This window comes from Heteronotia binoei, chromosome 21, assembly GCF_032191835.1.
Source record: "Heteronotia binoei isolate CCM8104 ecotype False Entrance Well chromosome 21, APGP_CSIRO_Hbin_v1, whole genome shotgun sequence".
Lineage (NCBI taxonomy): Eukaryota > Metazoa > Chordata > Lepidosauria > Squamata > Gekkonidae > Heteronotia > Heteronotia binoei.
In genome coordinates this window covers 189,746,971-189,772,446 of record NC_083243.1, presented here as the reverse complement: position 1 = coordinate 189,772,446, position 25,476 = coordinate 189,746,971, and the positions used below count along the sequence as shown (strand labels likewise).

Below are 25,476 nucleotides of genomic sequence, written 5' to 3'. Positions count from 1 at the left end.
CCACCCCCAGCAAATCCTCATCGCTTGCATTGATTCTCTTTCTTTCACTATATCTTATATTCTGTAGGGCAGATGTAAGACAGACAGACAGACAGACAGACAGACAGACAGACAGACAGACAGACAGACAGACAGACAGACAGACAGACAGACAGATAGATAGATAGATAGATAGATAGATAGATAGATAGATAGATAGATAGATAGATAGATAGATAGATAGATAGATAGATAGATAGCAATGTTCCCTCTAAGCTGCAGAGTCTTGTGAGGAAAAATTCTACTTCGTGAGCTACTGGTATTAAAGTTGTGAGCTCCTGCATAAATTATTGTGCTCTTCCTGATCTAAGACAAAAATGTGTGAGCTGGAGGAAGTAGTTGGGAAACACTGAGCAAAAACATGCCCAGCATTGAGAATATCAGCAGGAGTAAGCTAGCTCTTGCCTTTTTCTGCCTCCCTTTTGATAGGTGATGGATGGAGACCCTTGTCTGCCTTGGGTCACCAATCTTTTCTCTAGGAAGATATGCTAAGCATTTGCATTATTATTAAGTCTTATCTTCTGATCCCAAATTTAATACAATAACTAGGAGTAATGGTTTCCCTGTAGCTGAAATTGTGTGTCACGGTTTTAAGATTTGCGAGCATACATAAATAAATGGCCTTTCTCTTCCTGGTTTTAATTTTTGTATTTGATGGAATTGGTCAGTAAAGGAAATGTGTGTAGGCACACATCAGCAATTATCCATACATTATATGCACCATTTTTGTTGCCATTTCTGTGAACTGCATGAATAAATATGAGTCACCTTTTATTTGATGACTTTATTCAGGCCTGTAACCGGTGTGTGTGTGGGGGGGTGCACCGGACTCTGCCTCATTTTGATTTTGCAGTACCCCCACCCCTGCAGCTCAGTGCAATAGAAAGTGCCTTTCCTCTTTGTGATCCAAATGAAGGAGGAGACCTCAGCCAAGTGGCAGCACCATGTACTGGGTGCAGAGAAGGCAGGACCGGATCTACATGTTTATTGAAGGGGGGAGCAAAATTAAAAAATGATGCCCCCTTATGGGCCATTCTATCTTATCTTATCGCAGGAGTTGTCCTTGAAAGCCTCTGAGCCCCACCCACCTCACAGGGTGTCTGTTGTGGGGGGAGAAGACATAGGAGACTGCAAGCCACTCTGATTCAGGGAGAAGATTGGGGTATAAATCTGCAATTCTTCTTCTTCTTAGGGTCCCATAGAATACAAAGGACTCCGTACTTAATACGCAAATGTGGCCTAATATTTATTTATTTATTTATTTGAGATTTATATCCCACCCTTCCCACCAGGTGGCTCAGGGCGGCTTACAACATATAAAATACGCAAATGAGTTCCTGCTGGGCTTTTTCTACAAAAAAAGCCCTGCATCCAACCAAGTTATAGTATTGCCTATTAGAACTTCCAGTTCCACCTGCTTGTTTCACATACTATATGCATTAGTGTAGAGACATCAGAATCCATATTTTATGCTCTCTGAAGTATTCACTTCTGTACTTACATGTGCATTAATGTTATGTAGCCTATGTGCCACTCCCTACGTTCTTATCTCCAGTTTTTCGTATTTTACAAGGCTCTGGATTTTTGTCTCACTCCCCCATATTATTTAGCTTAAAGCCCTCCTTATTAGATTTGCAAGGTTCTCACCAAACACATTTCCCCTACCTTTGTGAGGTACAAACCATCTCCCAATAGAAGAGCTTTATCTCCAAAGTGTAATCCATGGTCCAAAAATCCAAACCTTTCCTGATGACACTGTCGTCATTTATTTCATTCATTTATTTGCAGTATTCTTCTTTTACCTTCCTAAGCAACTTGTGCTCCCAGGTCTTTCACCTTCTTACCCAGAGCCACTTAGTCTATTTCAATACATTCTGGGCTGTCGGGTAGTATCATTTGCTCCCATATGGATGAGCGAGACAAGATAATAATCTGTGGGCTTGATGAGTCTTCCTACCCTTTCAGTCACATCCTGGATCTGTGCATTTGGTAAACAGGCTACCTCTCGAGATGATGAGCCTGGTAGACCCACTTTGGGCTCTACCCCTGTGAATAGGGGAATCCCAAATTACCAGCACACGCCTTCTCCTATATGGGGGAGCAGAAGTTTGAGTCCTCTCATCCATGAGGGAATGCAAAATTTCCTTCAAGCTTTATGGAAGCTGGGGAAGTAGCTCTTGTTCCTGTGGTCCAGAATCAATATCTATGGGGAGATCTGGGAACTGATTTCTTAACAACAGAGGCTCTGAATGTTTTCTGATTGTCCTGATTCTGTGGGTTACCCGGTACCTTTTTTCCATGCACCCTCCTATTGTGTTGGATGCTCCTCCTTTTGCCAATGTACCTTTTCCTCCTCCTCCTGTTGCTCTCTCAAGAGGTCTTCATGTGTTCTATCCATGAAATCTTTACCTTCCCTCATAAACTGGACAAGTGTGCCTCAAGTCCCTGTATCTTCTCCTCCAACAGTGCAAGTGTAATTGCTGTTACCCTCTAAGAATACAAACATGCCACAGACTTTGCATGTCACTGCCTCAGCTCCTTCATAAACCATGCTGCTGCAATCCATTTCAGAATTAGTTCTGTTTTTCTTGTACTTCCCTGATAACTCCATTGCCAAACTGCCTCCCAAGACTACTTGTGGATAGCTACTCACTTTCCTATAGGGCCCCCATGCTAGACCCTCAGGCTAAGAGCCACAGGGCAAGAAACCTCTGGCGAGGAGGAGCCTTATATAATAGAAACCTCACCCAGCAGAGGGCAGAGCCAGCAAGTAATCAAATTACAGTCAGTCAAATTACACCCAGGCAATGGAGACTAACAGAAATCACACTTACAGAAACCAGTCTCCCACAAGCTATACACAGCTACACACCCTCAAACAATGTCCTCCCACACAGTAAACTCAGCTAAATCTCCTCAGCAGTTAAGGAAAGGCAAAGAAAAAACAGTCACTCTTCCAGCAGCTCTCTATCCTGCTTGTTCTCAGAGCCTAGATGAGTTAGGTCTGCCTCTGGTGAGGAGGAGCCTTACACAATAGAGACTTCACCCAGCGGAGGGTGGTAAAAATCATGTGAATTCATGAGGATCCATTTAAAATGATCTAGATCTGACTTTTACCCACTCCCACACTAAAGTCAAAACAAACACAGATCACCCCAAAGCAGAAAGCAGCCCAGTGTGTGTGTGTGAGGGGGGATAAAATAGTAAAGAACTAAGTTGAAGCCCTCCCAAAAAAAGCCTGGGGAGGGGAAAATCCCCAAGATCAAAAATCCTCCACTGCAATTCAAAGTGGGGGAGGTAATAAAATGGAAATAAAAGAGAAGGGAAACCGCCAAGGAAGTAGGCAGCTAAACAAGATCCCACTAAACAAGAATGCTATAATGTGAAAGAGGAATTAAATCCTGATTTTTTCCCCACCTTTTGTAGCAAACAAACAAAAACTGAATTGCAACACAGAGGAACTCAAAGCCAAGCCAAGCCATCTGGCCCCTGAGCTAGCTAAACTATTCCCCCTCCACACCCAGCAGCGAAGCTCCATCCGCTGAAAATGTATTTATTTATTTATTTTATTCAATTTATATCCCGCCCTTCCTTACCGAAGCGGGCTCAGGGCGGCTCACAACATAAAATTCTAACAATAAATCAAAAATTAAAATACATTAATAATTTACACAGTAAAATAAAACACAATTGTCAGTGTGCTATGTTACAGTCTTCTTAAAATTCAGGTATTCAGATATTCCGACATTCAGATATTCTGATGTTCAGATGTCGGTCAGTTGTATGCCAACCGGAAGAGGACTGTCTTACAGGCCCTGCGGAACTGCCCAAGGTCCCGCAGGGCCCTCACCTCCTCCGGCAATTGGTTCCACCAGCAAGGGGCTGTAATCGAAAAAGCCCTGTCCCTAGTTGACTTCAATCCCTTACAATCCCTAGTTGGCCCAGGGATTGCAAGGAGATTCTGAGAACCCGATCTCAACACTCTCTGGGGAACATATGGGGAGAGATGGTCCCTAAGGTAAGCAGGTCCTAGGCCATATAGGGCTTTAAGGTAATAACCAGCACCTTGTACCGAACTCGGTATATTATCGGCAGCCAGTGCAGTCCCCGAAGCCCAGTCTGAATGTGCTCCCATCTAGGGAGCCCTAATAACAGCCGGGCGGCAGCGGTCTGCACTAGCTGCAACTTCCGGGTTCGGCACAGGGGCAGCCCTATGTAGAGGGCATTACAGTAATCCAACCTTGAGGTGACCTTTATGTGGTTAGTGATTTTCCAGGTAAGGTTTTCAACTCTTGTTCCATTTAAGCAAAGCCACTGCCTTGGTTTAAAGCAAAAGAGATGGAGAGTTGTGATCTGCTCCCCCCTGAAAGTGAAATGCTGACCCACATTCATGTAGGGTTGCCAGCCTCCAGGTGGGGCCTGGAGATCTCCCGCTTTTACAACTGATCTCCAGATGGCAGAGATCAGCTCCTCTGGAGAAAATGACTTTGAAGGGTGGGCTCAATGGCATTGCACCATGCTGAAGCTCCTCCCCTCCCCAAACTCCACCCTTTTCCAAATCCACCCCCAAAATCTCCACATATTTTCCAACACCAATCTGGCAACCCTACCTTCTGCTGCTGCCTTTCATAGCTAGATAACGGAATGTGGAAGGAACTGTCAAAAAAAGCCCAAAATTCTTACTTCCCTTAAATGTCACTGTGAAAACTAGAAAAAAATTCCATGTATTCTTAAAGCATGCTTTTGTGAAAGAGGAGTGAAACAAGTGACAATCCAACTTCAACAAAAAAGGGTTATCAAACTGCTCACAGCCCTCAATCTAGAGGATTGGCATGTATTTGCAAGTACGCCTTTGGAGAGGTAGCATATAAGTATTCTAAACAAATACTCTACTTGAACATTGAATTATGAAGTGGCGAAAGTAGGAATCAGCAGCTGGGTTGGGAAATTCCTGGAGACTGGGGAGTGTGGGTTTGGTGAGGAGAGGGTCACCAACAAGGTATAATGCAATCTTGTCCACTCTTCAAAGTAGCCATTTTCCCCGAATTTGCCCTTTTAAATCTTCTAGATAACTCAAATATCCCCGAATCTGCAGAGGAATTGATCTCGCTCATGTTTGTGGCTGCTAAATTTGCAATAGCTCTAGTTTGGAAACAACACTCTCCCCCCTCACGACAAACTTGGTGGTTAAAATTGTGGGATTATTTTGCACTGGATAAGCTCACTTATGACTTAGGCCCTCATCGTTCCCAACAAACTGCTTCCTCGAATTTTATAGAAAAATGGCGACCCTTCATTGATAAAGTTTATGCTGATAATAGAATCCCCAATGCCTCATACCACGCTATATTGATGTCCTGTCAATTACTTTCGTAACTGCACTCTGTAATGTTACATGGCGTCATGTTTTGATATTTGATGCATACTCATGGTTTTCGTTTGTTATATCTGTATCGCACTTCTTAACTCAATAAAGCATTCCAAATGGTTAAAAAAAGAAAAGAAAAAAGTAGCCATTTTCTCCAGGGGTATCGATCTCCATAGTCTAGAGATCAATTGTAATTCCAGGTAATCTCCAGATTTGCAGTCCTGCTGGGCTATGCAGAAAAAATAACTTTTTTTTTTATTATTAGCACCAAACTGTTTTTAAAATGTTTTAATTGTTTTATTGTAAGATTTTAATTAGTTAATGTTTAACCTGTAAACACTTTTACTGTTGTGAGCCGCCCTGAGCTGCTTCGGCGGGGAGGGTGGGATATAAATCCAATAAAATAAAATAAAAGTAAAAAAAAAATTTAAAAAAAAAAACCTTAAAAGGTTGGGGGGCAAATTCTGCTTCCTCTCACTGGTTCCTCGTGAGACACTTGTTTATATTTATTATTGTATTCAATTTTTATACTGCCCATTCCCTGAAACAGGGTTTATATATAAAAGAATTTAAAGATTAAATTCGTTGATGACGTAACAGAGTGATGACTGTGACATATTTAAAATGTGCCTTTTTAAATGTGGCTTTTTAAAATGTGATAGAGCCCTTGTGAAGCATTTCATGTGTAGGGAATGAAGAAAGACTAATGTTCCAATTATTTTCAGATCATAGGGGGTTAGATAAAATATGGAGCAGAGGTTCATCAGTGGCTATTAGCCACAGTGTGTATATATATGTGTGTGTGTGTGTGTGTATTGGCCACTGTGTGACACAGAGTGTTGGACTGGATGGGCCATTGGTGTGATCCAACATGGCTTCTCTTCTGTTCTTATGTGACACAGAGTGTTGGACTGGATGGGCCATTGGTCTGATCCAACATGGCTTCTCTTACGTTCTTATGTGACACAGAGTGTTGGACTGGATGGGCCATTGGCCTGATCCAACATGGCTTCTCTTATGTTCTTATGTGACAGAGTGTTGGACTGGATGGGCCATTGGCCTGATCCAACAGGGCTTCTCTTACGTTCTTATGTGACACAGAGTGTTGAACTGGATGGGCCACTGGCCTGACCCAACATGGCTTCTCTTATGTTCTTATGTGACTCAGAGTGTTGGACTGGATGGGCCATTGGCCTGATCCAACAGGGCTTCTCTTACGTTCTTATGTGACACAGAGTGTTGAACTGGATGGGCCATTGGCCTGATCCAACATGGCTTCTCTTATGTTCTTATATGACTCAGAGTATTGGACTGGATGGGCCATTGGCCTGATCCAACATGGCTTCTCTTACGTTCTTATGTGACACAGAGTGTTGAACTGGATGGGCCATTGGTCTGATCCAACATGGCTTCTCTTATGTTCTCATGTGACACAAAGTGTTGGACTGGATGGGCCATTGGCCTGATCCAACATGGCTTCTCTTATGTTCTTATGTGACACAGAGTGTTGGACTGGATGGGCCATTGGTCTGATCCAACAGGGCTTCTCTTCTGTTCTTATGTTCTAACATTAAACATATTTTGCTTGATTCCCTAACTAAGAAGAAAAAAGGCCACATCTTATTTCATGTTATCGGCATGCTTTCCATTTTCTGAAATATATCTAGTTTTACTGGTGCTAATAAAAAGTGTTCTAGAGATGTGCTAGATTACCCTTGATTAATGAATACCCTCAGCAGACTTAATACTTGCTATTTCTTTTGAGTAGAGAATCAACCAGAAGAGGCATTTTGTTTTTACTTCTCAAGGTCAACAAAGTGCTGCTCGTCTGAGCTGGCTCTTTTATCTCCATGTCTTGCTTCCTGGCATTGACAGGGACAAGATTTTGACTAATGTTCACTTTAGAACCTCTTCTCAGTTCCCTGAATATTATTGACAGTCTTGTTTTTCAGTCAGTTCTGAGAAGCCACCATGGGAGTACAAGCCTCCGTTGGCCTTTCAGATTGTTACGCTGTCAAGAAGCACCGTTCAACTAATTTCCCTAGGATGTGCATTTGTTTCTGAAGTAACTCAAATCCTAGAGGCATCGTGTTGGATAATCTTGTAACCCATATATTATGGTTATACATTTTTCTTCTGCCAGATGTTTCCATATTCTCTGATTCCAAAAAGCAGACATTATTATTGCTTACATTTATTTATCACTAACAGGTGTCTCACAGTGTAAACCTAAGCAGAGTTGCACCCTTCTGTGCCCCATTGATTTCAATGGACTTAGAAGGGTATGACTCTGCTCAGGATTTCACTGTAAGACATCCACTTATTCAGCCTGAAAACGAACAATCCGAAGTGTTTTTTTCATGTATGTTTGGTGTAGTGGTTAAGTGTGCAGACTAGGGTTGCAAAGTCCAATTCAAGAAATATCTGGGGACTTTGGGGGTGGAGCCAGGAGACTTTGGGGGTGGAGACAGGAGACATTAGGGGTGGAGCCAAGATCAAGGCTGTGACAAGCATTATTGAACTCCAAAGGGAGTTCTGGCCATCACATTTAAAGGGACGGCACACCTTTTCAATTCCTTCCTTCCATAGGAAATAATGAAGGATAGGGGCACCTTTTTGGGGGGCTCATAGAATTGGACCCCCTGGTCCAATCTTTTTGAAACTTGGGGGGTATTTTGAGGAGAGGCACTAGATGCTGTACTGAAAATTTGGTGCCTCTACCCCCAAAAACAACCCCCCCCGAGCCCCAAATACCCGCGGATCAATTCTCCATGATTTTCTATGGGAATAAATCTCCATAGGGAATAATAGAGTTTCCAGCAGACATTTCCCTCCCCTTCCCCCATTTTCTGATGACCCGGAAGCGGGGGGAGGGTCTCCAAACCGGGGGAATCCCCTGCCCCCACCTGGGGATTGGCAACCCTAGTGCAGACTCTTATCTGGGAAAACTGGGATTCCCCACTTCTCCACTTGCACCTGCTGGCATGGCCTTGGGTTAGCCATAGCTCTGGCAGAGGTTGTCCTTGAAAGGCCAGCTGCTGTGAGAGTCCTCTGAGCCTCAGGCACTTCACAGGGTGTCTGTTTTTGGGGAGGAAGATAAAGGAGATTGTGAACCGCTCTAAGACTCTGAGATTTGGAGTGGAGGGTGGGGTATAAATCCAATGTTGTCGCCGTCTTCTTCTTTGTATCATAAGAGAAGATGGGCATCTGGTATCAAAAACTAGCAACGCAACTTTGCACTGCATATGTGGGAAATCTGTTGGTATATCAAGTGGATGAAATCATGAAATGTGAAGCCCCAGTAATCAAAAATGCTCAATTTATAAACAGCAGAACTACTTTTAAACGTGGATGCCAAAGACAGTTTCATTCTGTATTTTCCCCCTTTTCAGTCAGCGATAGGCTCAAAGTATATTTATTAACCCATTTATTAACCCAGCATAAAAGGATAATCAGCCTTTATATCCTCACCTGAATATGCTAGAGGTGAAACTGATCTTATGACTTATGCAAGGTCTTTTGATGAATGTGTAGTAATGAGCAGCTCTCTGCAAATGGATGAAATATTTATTCTATAATTGGGCCAGAAATGAGCTGTAGCTCCTTGATACAATGCCACAGAACTTACAGTTTCATATTTACTACATTAGATCAGCAGCACAATTGTGAGTTTTAACATGACCTTTCATACGAACAGTCCATGCTTATCCAGTGTACGTGTGTGCATGATACATCAGACAAAAAAGAAATGGCTACACACCAATTTTACAATACAACATACATTTATATAGGTTTATCTGCTCAAATACATCAAAGAAGATGCAAGCACTTTCATGAGAAATATAGAGAAAAAAAATAGGATCAACACAGAACAGTCATCTATCTTAAATGGAGTGAAAAGCTTTTATGACACCATACTCCACAGAGGATTTTTTTTTTCCTCCGGTTAAGTTACTTAATAATAATAATAATATTTTTTTATTTGTATCCCGCCCTCCCCGCTGAAGCAAGCTCAGGGCGGCTAACAGGACATGGTATGCACCATGATTTTACATAAAACAATTTTAAAATACAATTATTATTTATTTATTCGGGATTTATATCCCGCCCTTCCCACAAGTGGCTCAATTAATAAATACATTTAAAAACAGTTACATAAAAATTTAAAACTACAGTAAATTAAGGTGCTATTCAATAGATGGCTGAATGTCGTTTTCAGGGTTCCTTATAAGCTTGCAGAAAGAGGGTGGTTTTGCAAGCCCTGCGGAACTTATTAAAGTCCCGCAGGGCTCACACTTCCTCCGGTAGTTGATTCCACCAGTGGGGGGCCATTATGGAGAAGTCCTGCTCCCTCATTACTTTCAGTTTGGCCTCCTTTGGTCCAGAGATCCTTAAAAGGCTTTGGGAGCTAGATCTTAGTGCTCTCTGGGGAACATACGGAGAGAGGCGGTCCCTAAGGCAGGCAGGTCCTCGGCCATATAGGGCTTTAAAGGTAATGACCAGCACCTTGTAGCGAACTCGGAATATAATTGAAAGCCAGTGCAGTTCCTTCAGCCCATGCCGCACATGTTCCCACCGAGGTAGTCCCAGTAGCAGCCTGGCTGCTGCATTCTGCACTAGCTGCAACTTCCGAGTTCGGCACAGGGGCAGCCCCATGTAGAGGACATTACAGTAGTCTAGTCTTGAGGTGACCGTTGCATGGATCACTGTTGCTAGGTCGCTATGTTCTAGGAAGGGGGCCAACTGTCTCGCCCTTCTAAGATGGAAGAAGGCAGATTTAGCAGTGGCTGCTATCTGTGCCTCCATTGTCAGGGAGGGCTCCAGTAGCACTCCCAGGCTCCTGACCCTGCGCACTGGTATCAGTGACGCATCGTCAAAGGCCAGTAGGGAGATCTCCCCCCCCCCAGCCCGCAGCGATCCACACAAAGGACCTCTGTCTTCGCTGGGTTCAGCTTCAGCCTGCTCAGCCTGATCCAGTCTGCCACGGCCTGCAACACCCGGTCCAAATTTATAGGGGTGTCGGCGGTCCGGCCACCCATCAATAGATAGAGCTGAGTGTCATCAGCGTACTGATGGCAACCCAGCCCATGTCTCTGGGCAATCTGGGCAAGGGGGCGCATAAAGATATTAAACAACATTGGGGAGAGAACTGCCCCCTGAGGCACCCCACAGCTAAGTAGGCGTCTCCGGGTCATCTCTCCTCCAACCGCCACCCTTTGTCCCCGACCTTCAAGGAAGGAGGAGAGCCACTGTAAGGCAAGCCCCTGAATCCCTGCGTCGGCGAGGCGGCGGGTCAGCAGTCAATGATCGACCACATCGAACGCAGCCGATAGGTCTAGCAACAGCAATACTGCCGATCCGCCTCGATCCAGATGTCGCCGGAGGTCATCCATGAGGGCGACCAGCACCGTCTCCACCCTGTGGCCCGGACGGAAGCCGGACTGATATGGATCCAAGGTGGAAGTGTCATCCAGAAAGCTCTGCAACTGCAACGCCACAGCCCTCTCGATAATTTTGCCCCAAAAGGGCAAATTTGAGACCGGCCAGTAATGAGCCAATTCGGCCGGATCCGATGTAGCCTTTTTCAAGAGAGGGAGGACCATTGCCTCCTTCAGGGGCGTTGGAAAATGGCCCTCCAAAACAGATCTATTTATGATGTCCCGTATAGGACATCTTAGCTCCTCCCGGCAGGCCTTAATTAACCAGGAGGAGCATGGGTCCAGATCGCATGTAGTAGGGCGTGCAGTTGCAAGGATTCTGTCAACCTCCTCCAAGCTGAGCGGGTCAAAGCAGTCCAGGATCGAATTAGAAAACACGCACGGAGCCTCGAGTTCGCTCTCTGTATCTAATATGGCCGGGCAGTCATGGCGGAGTGATTGGACCTTGTCTGCAAAAAATTTCGCAAAAGCCTCACAGCCTATTTCCAATTCCTTAACATTTGGCTTGCCTTGTGGCAATGTAGTAAAGTTCCGAATTATCCTAAACAATTGTGCCGGGCGCGAGTTTGCAGATGCAATCTTGGTCGCAAAGTATGTTTTCTTTGCGGCCTTGATTGCCATCTCATAGGACCTCATAAACGCCCTATAAGATGTTCTAGTCACTTCGTCACGGGTGCGTCGCCATTGCCTCTCTAGCCGTCTAAGACCTTGTTTCAGCTGACGCAGCTCCGGGGTGTACCACGGAGCCAGCCTACTCCGAGGCCGTAGAGGGTGTCGAGGTGCAATCTCGTCAATGGCCCTAGATAGTTGAGCGTTCCATATCTCAACCAGGCCATTGAGGGAATCGCCAGAGGGCCAGGGATCCTGCAGGGCCAATTGGAACCGTTCCGGGTCCATCTGGCTCCACGGGCGAGCCATAATAGGCTCGTCGCCTAAGCAGGTTTGGGGTGGCATATCTATACGAGCCCTAAGGGCGAGGTGGTCTGACCATGGCACCACTTCAGTGGTTATATCGTCCACCATAACCTCGGCCTCAAAGACCAGGTCTAGCATGTGACCGGCCTGGTGGGTGGGGGCTGCAACAAACTGAGAGAGTCCTAGTGTTGCCATGGATGACACCAGGACCGTCACCTGACTAGAGGCCGGGTCATCAGCATGTCAATAATATAGAGGGCAATAAGAGTTAAGAGGCAAATTGGTTTGTGCATTTTCCTTAAACTTCAAAATGTTAATGACATGCCAGTTTAAACACTACAACTAAAATTTACACATAAGCATGATAGGGAGATGGGTGTTAGTTACCTTTCTCTCTCTTTCTCTCTCTGAGCCATCCAGAAGAAGAACAATGACTACAGAATACAGCAGGCAAAACTGGCTGTTCTAGGATTGGTTAGTGTGTTGAAGTCAGTCTTTGTAAATTGTGCTCAAAGCTCATCAACATCATTCTGGCACAGTTTAGTCCATGAAGAGGCTTTTATGCTGAAACAGACCCCAACTGAATCACAGACACGGCTGCTCCTCCCCCCTCCCTCCCAAATGCCACGTATTTTCTTCTGATCAAGGCCAGGTTGAAGAAGAGATGATTATAGGAAGTAATCTGGGGTATGTCGAGTAACGTGAGGCTCTCCACGGTGAGGTGCTGGATCAAATTGAAGGAAGGAATATTTTAAAGTGTCATCTAGTTCCATGATTGCAGCCTGGTTCCCACAACAGTAACAGTAGTTAGGTGCACTGAAAATGGTGACCACATTCCGATCGTGGCACCAGTTGTAACCCTCCATTACGAGCTGATGAGCACGAGACACCAACGTGAGCCCACTGGTGTGGTTAAATGTTTCAGAAATATCTTGGCCAGCACCAGCACCACGTAAAGATATACCCCAACCACCACGATCGTCTGGATCCGACCACAAGAGATTACATATCAGGCCCTCATGTGGAACTTCCTGCAGATGATCAAGTGTATCTATAGTTGGAGAAAGACCTCCATGGAGACAGAATATCTCTCCATCTACTAGAGCTGTAAGAGGAAGATAATCAAACATTGGCATTTCTGCATTTTCATAGACATTCGTCGTAGAAGCCATATACTTGTGTAATCTGTCTGCTTTCGTGGTTGCCTCTCAGTATTGTAATACGTTCAGGGTAGCATACCTTTAATGCCACAAGAAAAGTCACAGGGCGTTTTCGCACTTAGCGTTTGCTACCGTTATTCCGCAGAGGAATTCTGTCCGGACCATTTCCCCCATTTTCGCACGATGGTCTCTTTTGCGCAGTCGGTTTCCATGCAGCCTGCGTCAAATCGTTTTCGCACTAGCATCAACTTGACTTCGAGGCCCTGTCGATCATTTTTTTAAGTGCATGGCTGGTTGCGTTACTGCGTAACAATGTAACAAGTCACCGCTGTTCCTCCCCCTTTTTTTCACGGGCAAACCGCATCACGTGTGCCGCTTATGCTTAAGTATTGGCTGCGGCTGTAGCATCCTCCACAGCCCTTTATGTATTGACAGAAGCATTCGCAATGGAGAATCTGGTTAACGAGACTGGTGTGTCTTTATTCCATAGTGGAGGTTTTGCTTTTGTGCCTGTACGCCGGACGCCAACTCATTAATGCACATGCAAGGAGATCCTTGTACAGAAGTCGCAATTCTCGCGAGATTCCTCCCCCAACATTTATGTCCACAGGGATCAACCCTGATGTATGATAACACTGCATTAAGGATATGACGAAATTCCGTAGTTGCGAAATATCGCAGTAACGCGATCAAATAGAAGTAGCCGGAAAAAAACAGCAGGCAGCACCTAACCGGCAATGATGCACGCTTGCTTCTGACCACTGCCATCAACTTATGTGTGATCTGAAGGATGCGTATCAATCAAAGTAGTAGTAAGCAGGATTCCCCAAAAGCTGTGGATGCTGCCCTCAGACTTCGATCTAACGGAATGCATCACGCATGTGTTGTGTATGCTGTATGGCACCTCATTGATTCCTTGAAATTTTGGAATTTCGTAGCTGTGAAATATCGCTATTACACAAGGAACTAAAATGAAGGGGGGAAAATGGCCGGGCGGGCACGTTTCGGAAGCACCACGAACACACACTACTAGGTTATATGGCTGATGATTTGGCCAGGCCAGCAGCGTACGTGATTTGCATTGCATTGCACGTCCCAGGGGGATGGAGTGGGAGGACTGAAAGGCAGAGGAGGGTGCCGCCCCCAAAGCAGTCGATGCAGAATGGGATGAGTTTCCCACAACAAACTCCGCGGAGTGGATCCGCAGGTTTTAGGAAACTCCGCTAACATGAGCATCCAGATACTGCGCGGTGAAAGTGCTGAAGCTGTGACCGCGGAGCAACATGTGCGAAATCAAGCAAAAGATCTGGAGGTAAATGGGATGCCACCCTGGGGTAAACGCTAATGCGAAAACACTAACAGTTTCTACAGAGTAGTATCCTATGTCGACGTAATCGTCCATGAAAAGATAATTTGTGTCCGGTGACTTCCCACCAATTCTAAAGAGCTCCATAAGGTTGTGGAACTGACCGTGGACATCCCCACAAACTGTAACAGGACAACATACTTCCTGTACATTTGATTCTTTCGTAAGTATCTCTTTAGCCTTCTTGCAGAGGTTCCGCACTTGACTCTTGCTCATTGGTCCAGCTCCTTGGTGAAGATCTTGTCCTCCATGCTGGCCAGCCAGCTTTTCACCAGGTGCTCAGTTCTGAAGGGAGGAAGCACGGGGCAGTGTGGCCAGGGCAGCGGCAGGCTCCGGCCCAGCAAAAGGGGGTGGGGGGCAGGAGAAGAAAGATAAGGGGGGCACACAAGATGGGCGGGGGGGAGGGGCAGGCCAACGGTCTCTTGGTGCAACGGCCCTTTTAAATACTGGCACTCCTCAGGGATGTGTCTTGAGTCCATTTCTTTTCACTATTTACACGTCTGATTGTGTTTCTAGTAGTCTGAGTAACAAAATCATTAAGTATGCAGATGATACAATGTTAGTGGGGCTCATCTCTGAGAATGATGAGTCTGCGTATAGGAGGGAAGTTCATCAGCTGTCCCTCTGGAGTAAAGTAAATAATTTTATTTTTAATGTAAATAAGACGAAGGAAATTATAGTGGATTATAGGAAGAGTAGTCTGGACATTCAGCCGTTGTTTATTGATGGTGTTATGGTAGAACAGGTGACAGAATGGAAGTTTTTGGGAATTACTATGAAACAGGATCTAACATGGGGGGCAAATACTTTAGCTCTAGAGAAAAAGGCCCAGCAACGACTATACTATTTAAGACTCTTAAGATCACAACAACTGTCAGGGAGTCTGCTGGTTGCCTTTTATCGTAGTTCCATTGAGAACATTTTATCTTATTGCCTCTGCGTGTGGTTTGGGAGCTGCACGGAAGCAGAGAGAAGGGTGCTCCAAAGAGTGATGGTAAGAGCACAGAAGATTTGTGGATGTTCTCTCCCCTCATTGGTGGATCTGTATAATATGGGATGTAAAAGGAAGATACAAATGATCTTAAGGGACCCTTCACATCCGGGCCACTTGCTATTTGAGATCTTACCGTCAGGCAGGCGATATAGAGTGTTGAAGGCTAAGACAAATAGATTTAAGGGCAGCTTCTATCCAAGTGCCGTGGTTAGGCTAAATGCAGGATCATGAATGGTTATTTGTTTTTAGATGCATTTAAATGGCCTATGTATATGTCCTTTTTTTGGGTGTTGATGCGTTGGTATGTTTGTGGAAGAGCACCTCATTTCGTTGCTCTCATTTTCTTTTTTGAGAACAATGACAATAAATTTATCTATCTATCTGTCTGTCTATCTATCTATCTATCTTTCAAGTAGCACGCGCATGCGTGAGGGAGAGGCCCAGACCCACTTTCTCCCGGCCCTCTACATTTATATAGTGCACATTACTTGTTCATAGTAATCAGACTGCAGAGTCTAAACATCCTGAAATGGCTAAACATCATTTCATATAATTTTTGCATACTTAAAATAGTGCAGTTCTGAGCATCTAACATCTAAAACCAGGTTTCTATTTTGTATTTTTGTTAAAGATTGGTAGGAATAAAAAGGTGTTTTTTGTGCCTCAGATAATTAAAACTAGGTATTTCCAAGGGGAAAAAAAATCAAAGAAAAGTATAAAACAGAATCACTATTTTATATTTAAACATCTATTGTTTTTAAAATTGAAAAAGAAAATTGCCGTAACGATATGCAGCCATTTATTTGCTCATGCAAAGCTTGCCTGTTTTAGCATCACCTTCGGGCATATTCGTTTCCCCGAGTAGTCTGCGCGCAAGAAGGTCTAATGTTTAAATAAAGTTAATAACAAGAGACATTATAGTTCAAGTCATGCATTGTAAATAATTCATGATTGTTGTTTGGTAAGTGATGCATTGATTTTGTAAAGGATTTTAATTAACCTCCCAATCATTTTGTGGTTTATTGCAAGAACATACAAATAAACTTGTAATTTATCTAACGCCAAAATGTTTTCTGTGTGCATCAGTTCTTCTCTGCTGCAGTGTTGTGGGGTAATACTGCTGCAGTTCTGCTTTGTGTAATTTTGACGACCTTTTGCTAGTGTAGCTTTTGGCACATCCAGAACTAAGGATTTATTAGTGCATGTAGCATATGTGCAGACAGGGCTTGGACAACCTTCTAAGCCCTTGGACTTCAGTGGACTTATAACTGTGTAACTCTGTTTAGGATGGTACTGTTAGCTGCTTATAACAGACCAACTCGCCAGCTTTCATTTATCTCTTCTACTTTCTCTTCTGTCACGGTAAATGCATTTAATTTCAGTTTCATTTCCTTCCTTGCTGTTTTCCCTGGACAGTGTAATCATGCTTTTTCTTCTGGTGACCATTCATGACATGTGTTTTACAGATTCTTTATGATGAACGACTGAAACGTGAGGATTATAGCAGCCTGAAGCTACATGACAAAGTCACTGACACAGGCTGAATGGCTCAGCTGCTGTTGGGACCAACCTAGAGTTGGAAGAAGCCTAGGCTATTAATCATTCACATAGGACATTGCTTGTGACCCTGCAAGCTAGGACACAAATTCCTTTCAGTCCTTTTATACCTTGGCAAAGCTTTTGGTTCAAAGGGTAGCCAGTCCCACAAGCTAGAAACAACATTTAAAAAGCTAAGTATTAAAAGAACAAAACTTGGTTCCAACTTGGAGAAGTGTGTACCTATCCCTCTCCCAACACTTACTTTGAAGTAATCATCTATCTTGCTTAGCAAGCATTCAGTTGAAAATTGAGTGGGAAGACAGAGCCCAGTTTAAACAACCAAGCAGCTGTTGAATTTTGTGCAATATTATAGGAAGACAATGTGAGGGGTAGTAGTTAGAATGTTGGACTACACTCTGGCCCAGAGCTACGAGGGGGCCTGTGGGGGAACAGCCTCTGACTTCTGGCCAAGGCCCCCTGACTCTGGGGGCCCAAGGAGCCCCCAGGGCCTCAGCCATGTCGGCGGGAGCTGCCAGCAGCCCCACGAGTGATTTGCGTGGTGGAGAGGTTGCTCACGGGGCCAGCACCAGAAGCAGCCGGGGCCTCCTGCCTGAATTAAAGGGCCCGCCAATCAGGTGATAGGCGGGCCCTTTAACTCATGCTGGGTGCTGGGGACTGCTTTTGCCCCCCACCCGTGTGCTATTTTAGTGGCGGGAAAGGAAGGCCGTTGGCGAGAATGACTCTCCCTGCCACTCTCGTCACCGCCCTCCCTTCCCGCAGAAGCAGCTCCCAGCCTCGGTTAAAGGGCCCGCGAATCAGCTGGGGAGCTGGGGTTGCTTTTGCCCCTGGCCCCGTGCTCTGTTTTAGTGGCAGGAAGGGATGGTGGCACCCGGAGAGAGTAGCTCTCCCTGCTGCTTTCACCGCCACCCTCCCTGCCCTTAAAATTGCGTGGGGTTGGGGGAAAAAGTAGCCCCCAGCCCCAGATAAAGGACCCGCAGATCATCTGGGGGCTGCTTCTGTGCTATATTAGTGGCAGGGAAGGGAGGTCGGCAGAGAGAGTGGCTCTCCCTCCTGCTCTCATCACCGTCCTCCCTTCCTTGCCACTAAAATAGTGTGCAGGGCCAAGGACAGAAGCAGCCTCTGGTGCGTTAAAGGACTTGTCGATCAGCTGAGCAGTGGTCCCTTTAACTCGTGCGGGAGGCTGGGGGCTGCTTCTAACCCCTGGCCCCGCTCGCTATCTTAGTGCCAGGGAAGGGAGGGTGGTGGCGAGAGTGGCAGGGAGTGAGGATGGGGGGAGTGAGGAGAGGAAAGGTTGTGTGGGGTGCCGGGGGGCGTGAGTGCCCTCTGAAAAAAATTAAATGCCCCCCGGCCTTCGGAATCCTTGCTGTGGCCCTGACTACACTTGGAAAAACCCAGGTGCAAGTTCTTTCTCACTGTAAAGCTTTTTCAGATGACCTTGTGAAAGTTACAGCTTAACCTTCTTCAGAGGATTGTTGTGAGGATGACTTTTAGAGGGGGAGGTGTTGCAGCTAAAACAATGTACAGGGGAGAATAAAATTCTAGACTGACACTTCACATCTCTCTCTTGTTCATAGTATTTATTTGCTTATCATATTGCAGAGTTACACACAGGAAGCATATAATAATATAAAATATGTAACCATGTTGATCAATAGGTATGCAGACCAATTGGGCAATTCCTTTAAATACTAATATCTATATTTTCAGTCCACTCTATCGCAGCTGGGGAGAGTTTAGAAAACTTTGTCACATCACTCTGGAATGCATGATGCTAGCATTCCTGTGAGAGACGGGAAATAGTTTGGTGGGCTGCATCACAATTGCACTTGAGTCCTGGTATTTTGCCCCATTTAAACAACAGAATTACACAACTGCCAAAACTTGTTTGCATTCTATTAGCCATCTTCCTTGCTTTATGTGGCAAATCAAATCCCGCAGACCTCTCTTTGGTGGGTGGATCTGATTGCATCCATGCTTGCAACCAGTCATTCCCTAGACTGAAATGTGATTGCAGAATTTGTGCAGATCTTATTGCTGGGTATTAGGATCTTGGCCTAGATAGGCTTGCGTCAGCCCTGTCTTTTTGGATGGGCAACTCTGTTTTCTGTAATCTTTATTCATGAAGAAGAGCATCACTTACTTTCTCTTTTTGGTTTAAATGTTTTATTAAACTTTCCATGAGAATACAAAAAATAAAATAAAAAAATATACAGAACGATCATAAGTAAAAAAAGAAAGAAAAAGATACAGGGGGGGAAACAAAGAAAAGGAAGAATATATTTTGATTTACATCTACAACTGGTACATCTTAATTCTCTATTCATTCTCTCTATAGATCTATAGAGGCAAAAACCCTCCCTTTTATATAATTTCAAAGTAAGTTTAGCCATCTCCGTTAACTCCATTGTCTTCACATTGCAATCTTCTATTGTAGGTATTACTGAAGATTTCCATTTCTGAGCATATGCTAGTCTTGCCACTGTTGTCATATACAAAAATAAATCTCCATGTGTTCTTTCTAATTGACCGTCCATTAATCCCAACAAAAAGGCTTCTTGTTTCAATTGTACATTAGTCTTTAAAATGTTCTGGATAGCAGAGTATATTTGTATGCAAAACTTTATAGCGTTAGTACATATCAACAATAAATGATAAAATGTCCCTTCTTCTCGTTCACCATTTCCAAAACGAATCTGGAACATTTTAATACATTTTAGTTAATTTTTATGGAGACATATACCATCTGTACATCATTTTATAAAAGTTCTCTTTTAAATTAGTACTTAATGGAAATTTTAAGACCTTTTGACCACATATTTTGCCATGGCTTCAACTATATGTTATACCCAAAAACTTTAGCCCATTTTACCATACAATCTTTTAGTTGTTTTTCCTCTGTCTCAAATTTCAACATTTTTGCAATAATGTGTTTGTCATTTTTATATGATTCAATTTAAAATTCCATCATAGATGGTTCAAAACCACAAGATCTATCTATTTTAAACTTTTTAAAGTAATTGCACATAAAAGAACCATTGACAATTATATAATGGCATTAGCAAATCTTCTCTTGATATCATTTTACAATCTTATGTAAATTCTAATGTATCATGGTACATTAACAACTTGTGTTTGGTTACCATCTCTTGTCTTAAAAATACTTTCTGTGTTGATAGCCACAAAAGGGTTTTCTAACAAAGCCTAGGCTTATATTTATTCCATGTTCTCACAATGCACATCTGACAGAATGATTTTTAAAATCAGTGTTTTAATACATAAATTATTATTAATTTTTCAAAAATATACAACACAATTACAACAGTTATTTGTCACAGTGGTAATAAACATTTTTATAATAAAATAAATAAAAATATAAACTAACTCACAAATCAGTGTTAACATCAGCATTTATCACATCACAAGTAGGCTTGCCACCCAAATCTTAAATCATGACCTTCCAGCACCAAAAGTTGTTTATTTCTCAGCAAAAACCATTCTTTCATCCACACAAAGCAACAATCAGCAAAGCATATTTTTAAGTAAGATAAACCCAGTTCTCTCTCTTCTGCATCTCGCAGTACTTTATAATTAATTCACAGTTTTCCCCCTTGCTGCGTATATTTAGAAATATCTTTTTGCCATTGTTTAAATGATGCCGCAGTTGTCAAAACCAGTCTTTTTTGAAAAAGAAACAATATTCTAGGTAAAACATTCATTTTAACCATTGCTATTCTCATCAGTGACAGTTGCAATTTATCCCATCTTGGTTTTTTTCATGTTTGAACATAATTGTTTTGGAATAACATATGATCTATATTATTCAAAGTAATGCCCAAATATTTTACCTTCTTCTCCATCATAAACCCTATCTTATTCATGAATTCAGTTTGATCTTATAAATTCATATATTTCTTAAGATCGTTTTTTAAATTATTGATCTTAAAAACTGCTAAATCACCAAATTCTTTTAGTTTAGTCCTCATTAAAGTATTTTAGTTTAGCCCTGTCTTTAAAGGATCTTCTAGAATTAACACCAAATCATTTGTAAATGATCTTAACTTGTAAATCTCCTTTTTTATTTTTCTTCCCTCAGTTTTCTCCTCTTGTCTTATGTCTCTGTTCAGTATTTCATTAACAAGAGTGGGGAAAATGGACACCCATGTTTTTACCTTTTTGGGTAACACAAGGTCTAGTTAATTCTTCATTAACAATTAGTTTTGCAGACTGTGAAGCATATTTCATTAACAATAGTGGAGAAAATGGACACCCTTGTTTTTACCTTTTTGGACAACAGAAGGTCTAGTTAATTTTCCATTAACAATTATTTTCACAGACCATGAAGTACAGATTGATTTCACCCATTTCATAAAATTTTCTTCAGAGTTCATATTTTCTTTTAAAAAAAAACAAGAGAAGTAATAATATTTATACTAAACAAATATCAAATGTGAACTTAACACACAATTGACAGAGGGAAATCCCACTGTAAAGAGGGTATTTCTATAATCAAGCAAAATAAATTGTTACTTTAAAAACTGTTTGAATAAATTTAATAAAACTCCCCAAAATAGTAGTAGTAGTAATAGTAACAACAACAATAATATAAATATAAATAACTACTAATAATTCTTGCACTTGGGAGGCAAAAAATAAGGTCTTTGTGATAGTAGGAAGAGTAAAAAAAAGATTTCAAAAATTTAACCAGTAGTGATACGTATGATTAGATGGAAGGAGGTTATGGTTTGACATAAATTCCAACACTGGAGCCCAAACGGCTATGAACCCATTGTAAGACATTAGAGCAAAAATGAGCATAATCTACAACCATTGAAATCTTCCACATTACAAACCAATCCCAAATTTTATTAAACCAGTTTTGCCGTGTAGGAGCAGATGATGATTTCCAAGATGAAGAAATAGCTAAACGTGCTGTAGCTAAAAGAATCTGGATTAACTCCCTAATTTGAAAGTAGGTCTTCCCATATGTTTAAAAAAGGTCAGGAGACATTGGTAAAGTTTGCGAAATTATTATAAAAATTTGGTATTGTAACAAATTAGTAGTATTGATAGCTAACAAAATGTATGTTTTATCCAATGATCTTTTGATGGAAGAGAAGGTAGATAAAACTGATTCAAAGCTAATTAGCAGTCTGCAAAAAGCACCATTACTTGCTAGATGATCAATCATATTTTTCAGTTGTAAATATTGAAACCAAGGAATATCATGTCCTGTCTACTGATGGATGGCCGGTCTGACTGTGTCCCAGAAAATCTGGATTTGGCATTGCAAGCTGTGGCAGGATGGCTTAGGCTGAGTCGACTAAGACTGAGCTCGGCGATGACAGAGGTCCTTTTCCGTAGTCATGGTGGTCCTGGCAGGGAAATCCCTTTACTGGCTTTTAACAGAGTGCCACTTACAACAGCACCCATGGTTAGAAGCCTGGGGGTGCTACTGGAGCCTTCCTTAACAATGGAGGCCCAAATAGCAGCTACTGCCAAATCCACCTTTTTCCACCTTAGGCAGGTAACTATCCAAAATCAGTTTTTAAGATGCATACTGGCTCTCCCTAGGGGAACACCGGCTGCTCTGATGAGAGCAGAAACTGGCCTTCCTTCCTTAAGGGCTTGGGTACATCTCGCTGTTTTAAAAGCCTGGAAAAATAACAGATCATCTAGATCTGATTAGTTCAGTCAATTGGCCTTTAACTTACTGGTATCAATTCCTGGTGAGGGGTGAGTTAACAGATTACCTGGGGGTGCTGGGGTTCCGACGGAATATCCATAATACCGGCCTCTAACGCTGAGCCTGCCCGTCCGCGTCCATAGCTGAGGTGGAGTCTGGCGTTCTGACCGACTGACTGAGGCGGCGGTTTGGACGACGGACGGGGAAATGAAACTGACACCCTAGCTAACGCTGTGCCTAGCGCTGTGCCTGGCGGTTACGAGGTACCCCCCGACGTAGAGCGCCCCGACGCTAAACATCAATCAAGTAATGCTGAGTCAGACCGAAGGCGGCGTCTATCGGCTGGGAACTGCGACGGTGGCGCAGACTACAGCCTGACCGAGACAGCGATACGAACGCCCGGGCCGAACGTGTAACTGACGCCGCGGCTTGGCAGCTGCACGGAGGCCGGAGCCGTTGACCTGCGCCGGAGTAAGGCTGAGAGCGAAGCCGAGGGTGGAACCAGCGACGCTGTTACTCCGCCCGACTGGGCTAGCAGAGACGGGAAGCACCGGGCCAACGAGCACGGCGAGCAACCGCGAGAGTAACCAGAGGCTGGTAGGAGGTGCGCCGGAGGAACCGAGTTAGTGCAGGAGCTGAAGTGCTTGTGAACAGTCCTGAGAGCCAATGCAGATGAACTGGGCGCTTTACAACGGGGTGTATAGACGGAATGGGGCCACTTACGAACTGGTCGCCCCTATAAGCAAAGAGGGAAGGGACCCCACTGCGTGGCGGGAGGAGTACGTGGGGGGTTTTTACTCACCGCGAACCCACCAGCCTAGGCAGGAACATCGGGTAGCCCCCAATCCACAAGACCTGACACCCAGAACTTGCGACTACCAGATCCACCCAGAACACCTAGATATTAACTCCGGAACCCTGGAACTCTGACGTTACACTTGCACTTTAATCTACATTGGCTGCTAACGGACGGAGGCCGGAGCCCCTGACCCGCATTTGCACTTTAACTTGCACTGGCTGCTAAACATCTTATCAGCAATACCCACAACACCCCGCTGTTACCTCACTACCTCCTAAGAGAATTTTTGCATTGCACTTTACAACTGCACTTCGTAACCTACTGGTTTAAATTGGATTAGTTATTAATTGACACATAGACTAATTTACTATATATTTGGATCAGACTGTATGAATTTTTAGCTGATTGATTTAAAGTAATCAAGAGGGATTAAATTAATTTGAGTGATTTAAAGCAATCAAGAGGGACTAAATTAATTTGCTATAGGAGTTAATTTACCAAATATATATAAGAAATTGGGGGAGGTAGATCTTTGAATTTTTGGGTCAATTGGAATATTAGGACCTAGTGGGACGAAGAAACAGAAACATCTTTGACTCCAGCCTGATAGTGGTGACCATAGCAGCTGCCACCAAACGAGAGATGGCAGGCTCAGGGATTCCAGTGCTCCTGGGGAGGGGGAGATATAGCGGTGGGAGCAGATATTATAAGGGAAGAGGACAGAGACAAGACAGTGCTCGGCCTTCTTCCAATCTGCGTCCCATCCCAAGGGTGACAGGTAGTAGGGCTAGATGGAATAACCCACCTCCGTCATTGGTGTTGTGCAACGCCAGGTCCATCAACAATAAGACCTCAACTCTTCGAGAGTTTCTTCTCGAACAAAACATGGATCTGGCTTGCGTGACTGAGACCTGGACCCGAGAGGATGATACTGTAGCCCTCTCGCAAACAACTCCCCCGGGTTACTCAGTCCTACATCAATCACGGACTAGTGGGCGGGGGGGAGGGGTGGCATTATTTATACGGGAGGCTTACTCCTTCAGGGCACTCCCGGCCCCAAAGATTGAGGGTATCGAATGTGCCGGCCTGGCGTGGGAGGCTGGAGAGGGGTTGGCGGTCTGGCTGGTGTACCGTACGCCTAACGCACCGGCCAGCGCCTTACCGTCCCTACTGGAGGCGGCGACGGGCTGGGCGCTGGAGCACCCAAGGTTGATAATCCTGGGTGACTTCAACGTCCATGCTGATGACCCGTCCTCCAGTCAGGCGACGGACCTAGTGTCCTCCATGGCGACACTGGGACTCTCTCAACTTGTTATGACCCCCACTCACCAGGCTGGTCACATGTTGGACTTGGTCTTTGCGGCCGGGGTTGTAGTGAGCGATATAACCGCCACGGCGGTGCCATGGTCGGATCACTTTGCCCTCAAGGCCCATGTAGATATGCCTCCCCAAACCTGTTTAGGCGAGGAGCCTATTATGGCTCGCCCGTGGAGCCAGATGGACCCGGAACGGTTCCAAATGGCTCTGCGGGATCCCTGGCCCTCTGGCATTCCTCTCGATGACCTGGTTGAGTCCTGGAATAACCGGCTCGCTAGGGCCATCGAGGGGATTGCACCTCGACGCCCTCTGCGACCTCGGATTAGGCCGGCTCCGTGGTATACCCCGGAATTGCGCCGGCTGAAACAAGGCCTTAGACGGCTAGAGAGGCAATGGCGACGTACTCGCGACGAAGCGACTAGAACATCTTATAGGAAGTTTATGAAATCCTATGAGATGGCAATCAAGGCCGCAAAGAAAACATACTTCGCGACCAAGATTGCATCTGCAAATTCGCGCCCAGCCCAATTATTTAGAATAATTCGGAATCTTACTTCATTGCCACAGGGCAATCCAAAAGCTAAGGAATTGGAGATAGGCTGTGAGGCTTTTGCGAAATTTTTTGCAGAGAAGGTCCAATCGCTCCGCCACGACTGCCCCGCCAACTTAGATGCAGTAAGTGAACTTGAGGCCCAATGCGTGTCTTCAGATTTAACCTTGGACTGCTTCGACCCACTCAGCTTGGAGGAAGTCGACAGAATTCTTGGCACTGCACGACCCACAACTTGTGACCTGGACCCTTGCCCCTCCTGGTTAATTAAGGCCTGCCAGGAGGAA

General features: G+C 44.2%; 1 protein-coding gene and 1 pseudogene across 2 annotated transcripts in view; one reads left to right on the top strand and one right to left on the bottom strand.

Moving 5' to 3' along the window:
• SEMA5B (semaphorin 5B) overlaps positions 1-25,476 on the top strand; it is a 546,394-nt gene that overhangs the window by 242,840 nt on the left and 278,078 nt on the right. The window lies entirely within an intron of this gene.
• Positions 12,025-14,537, bottom strand: LOC132589991 (serine/threonine-protein phosphatase 2A catalytic subunit alpha isoform-like; annotated as a pseudogene).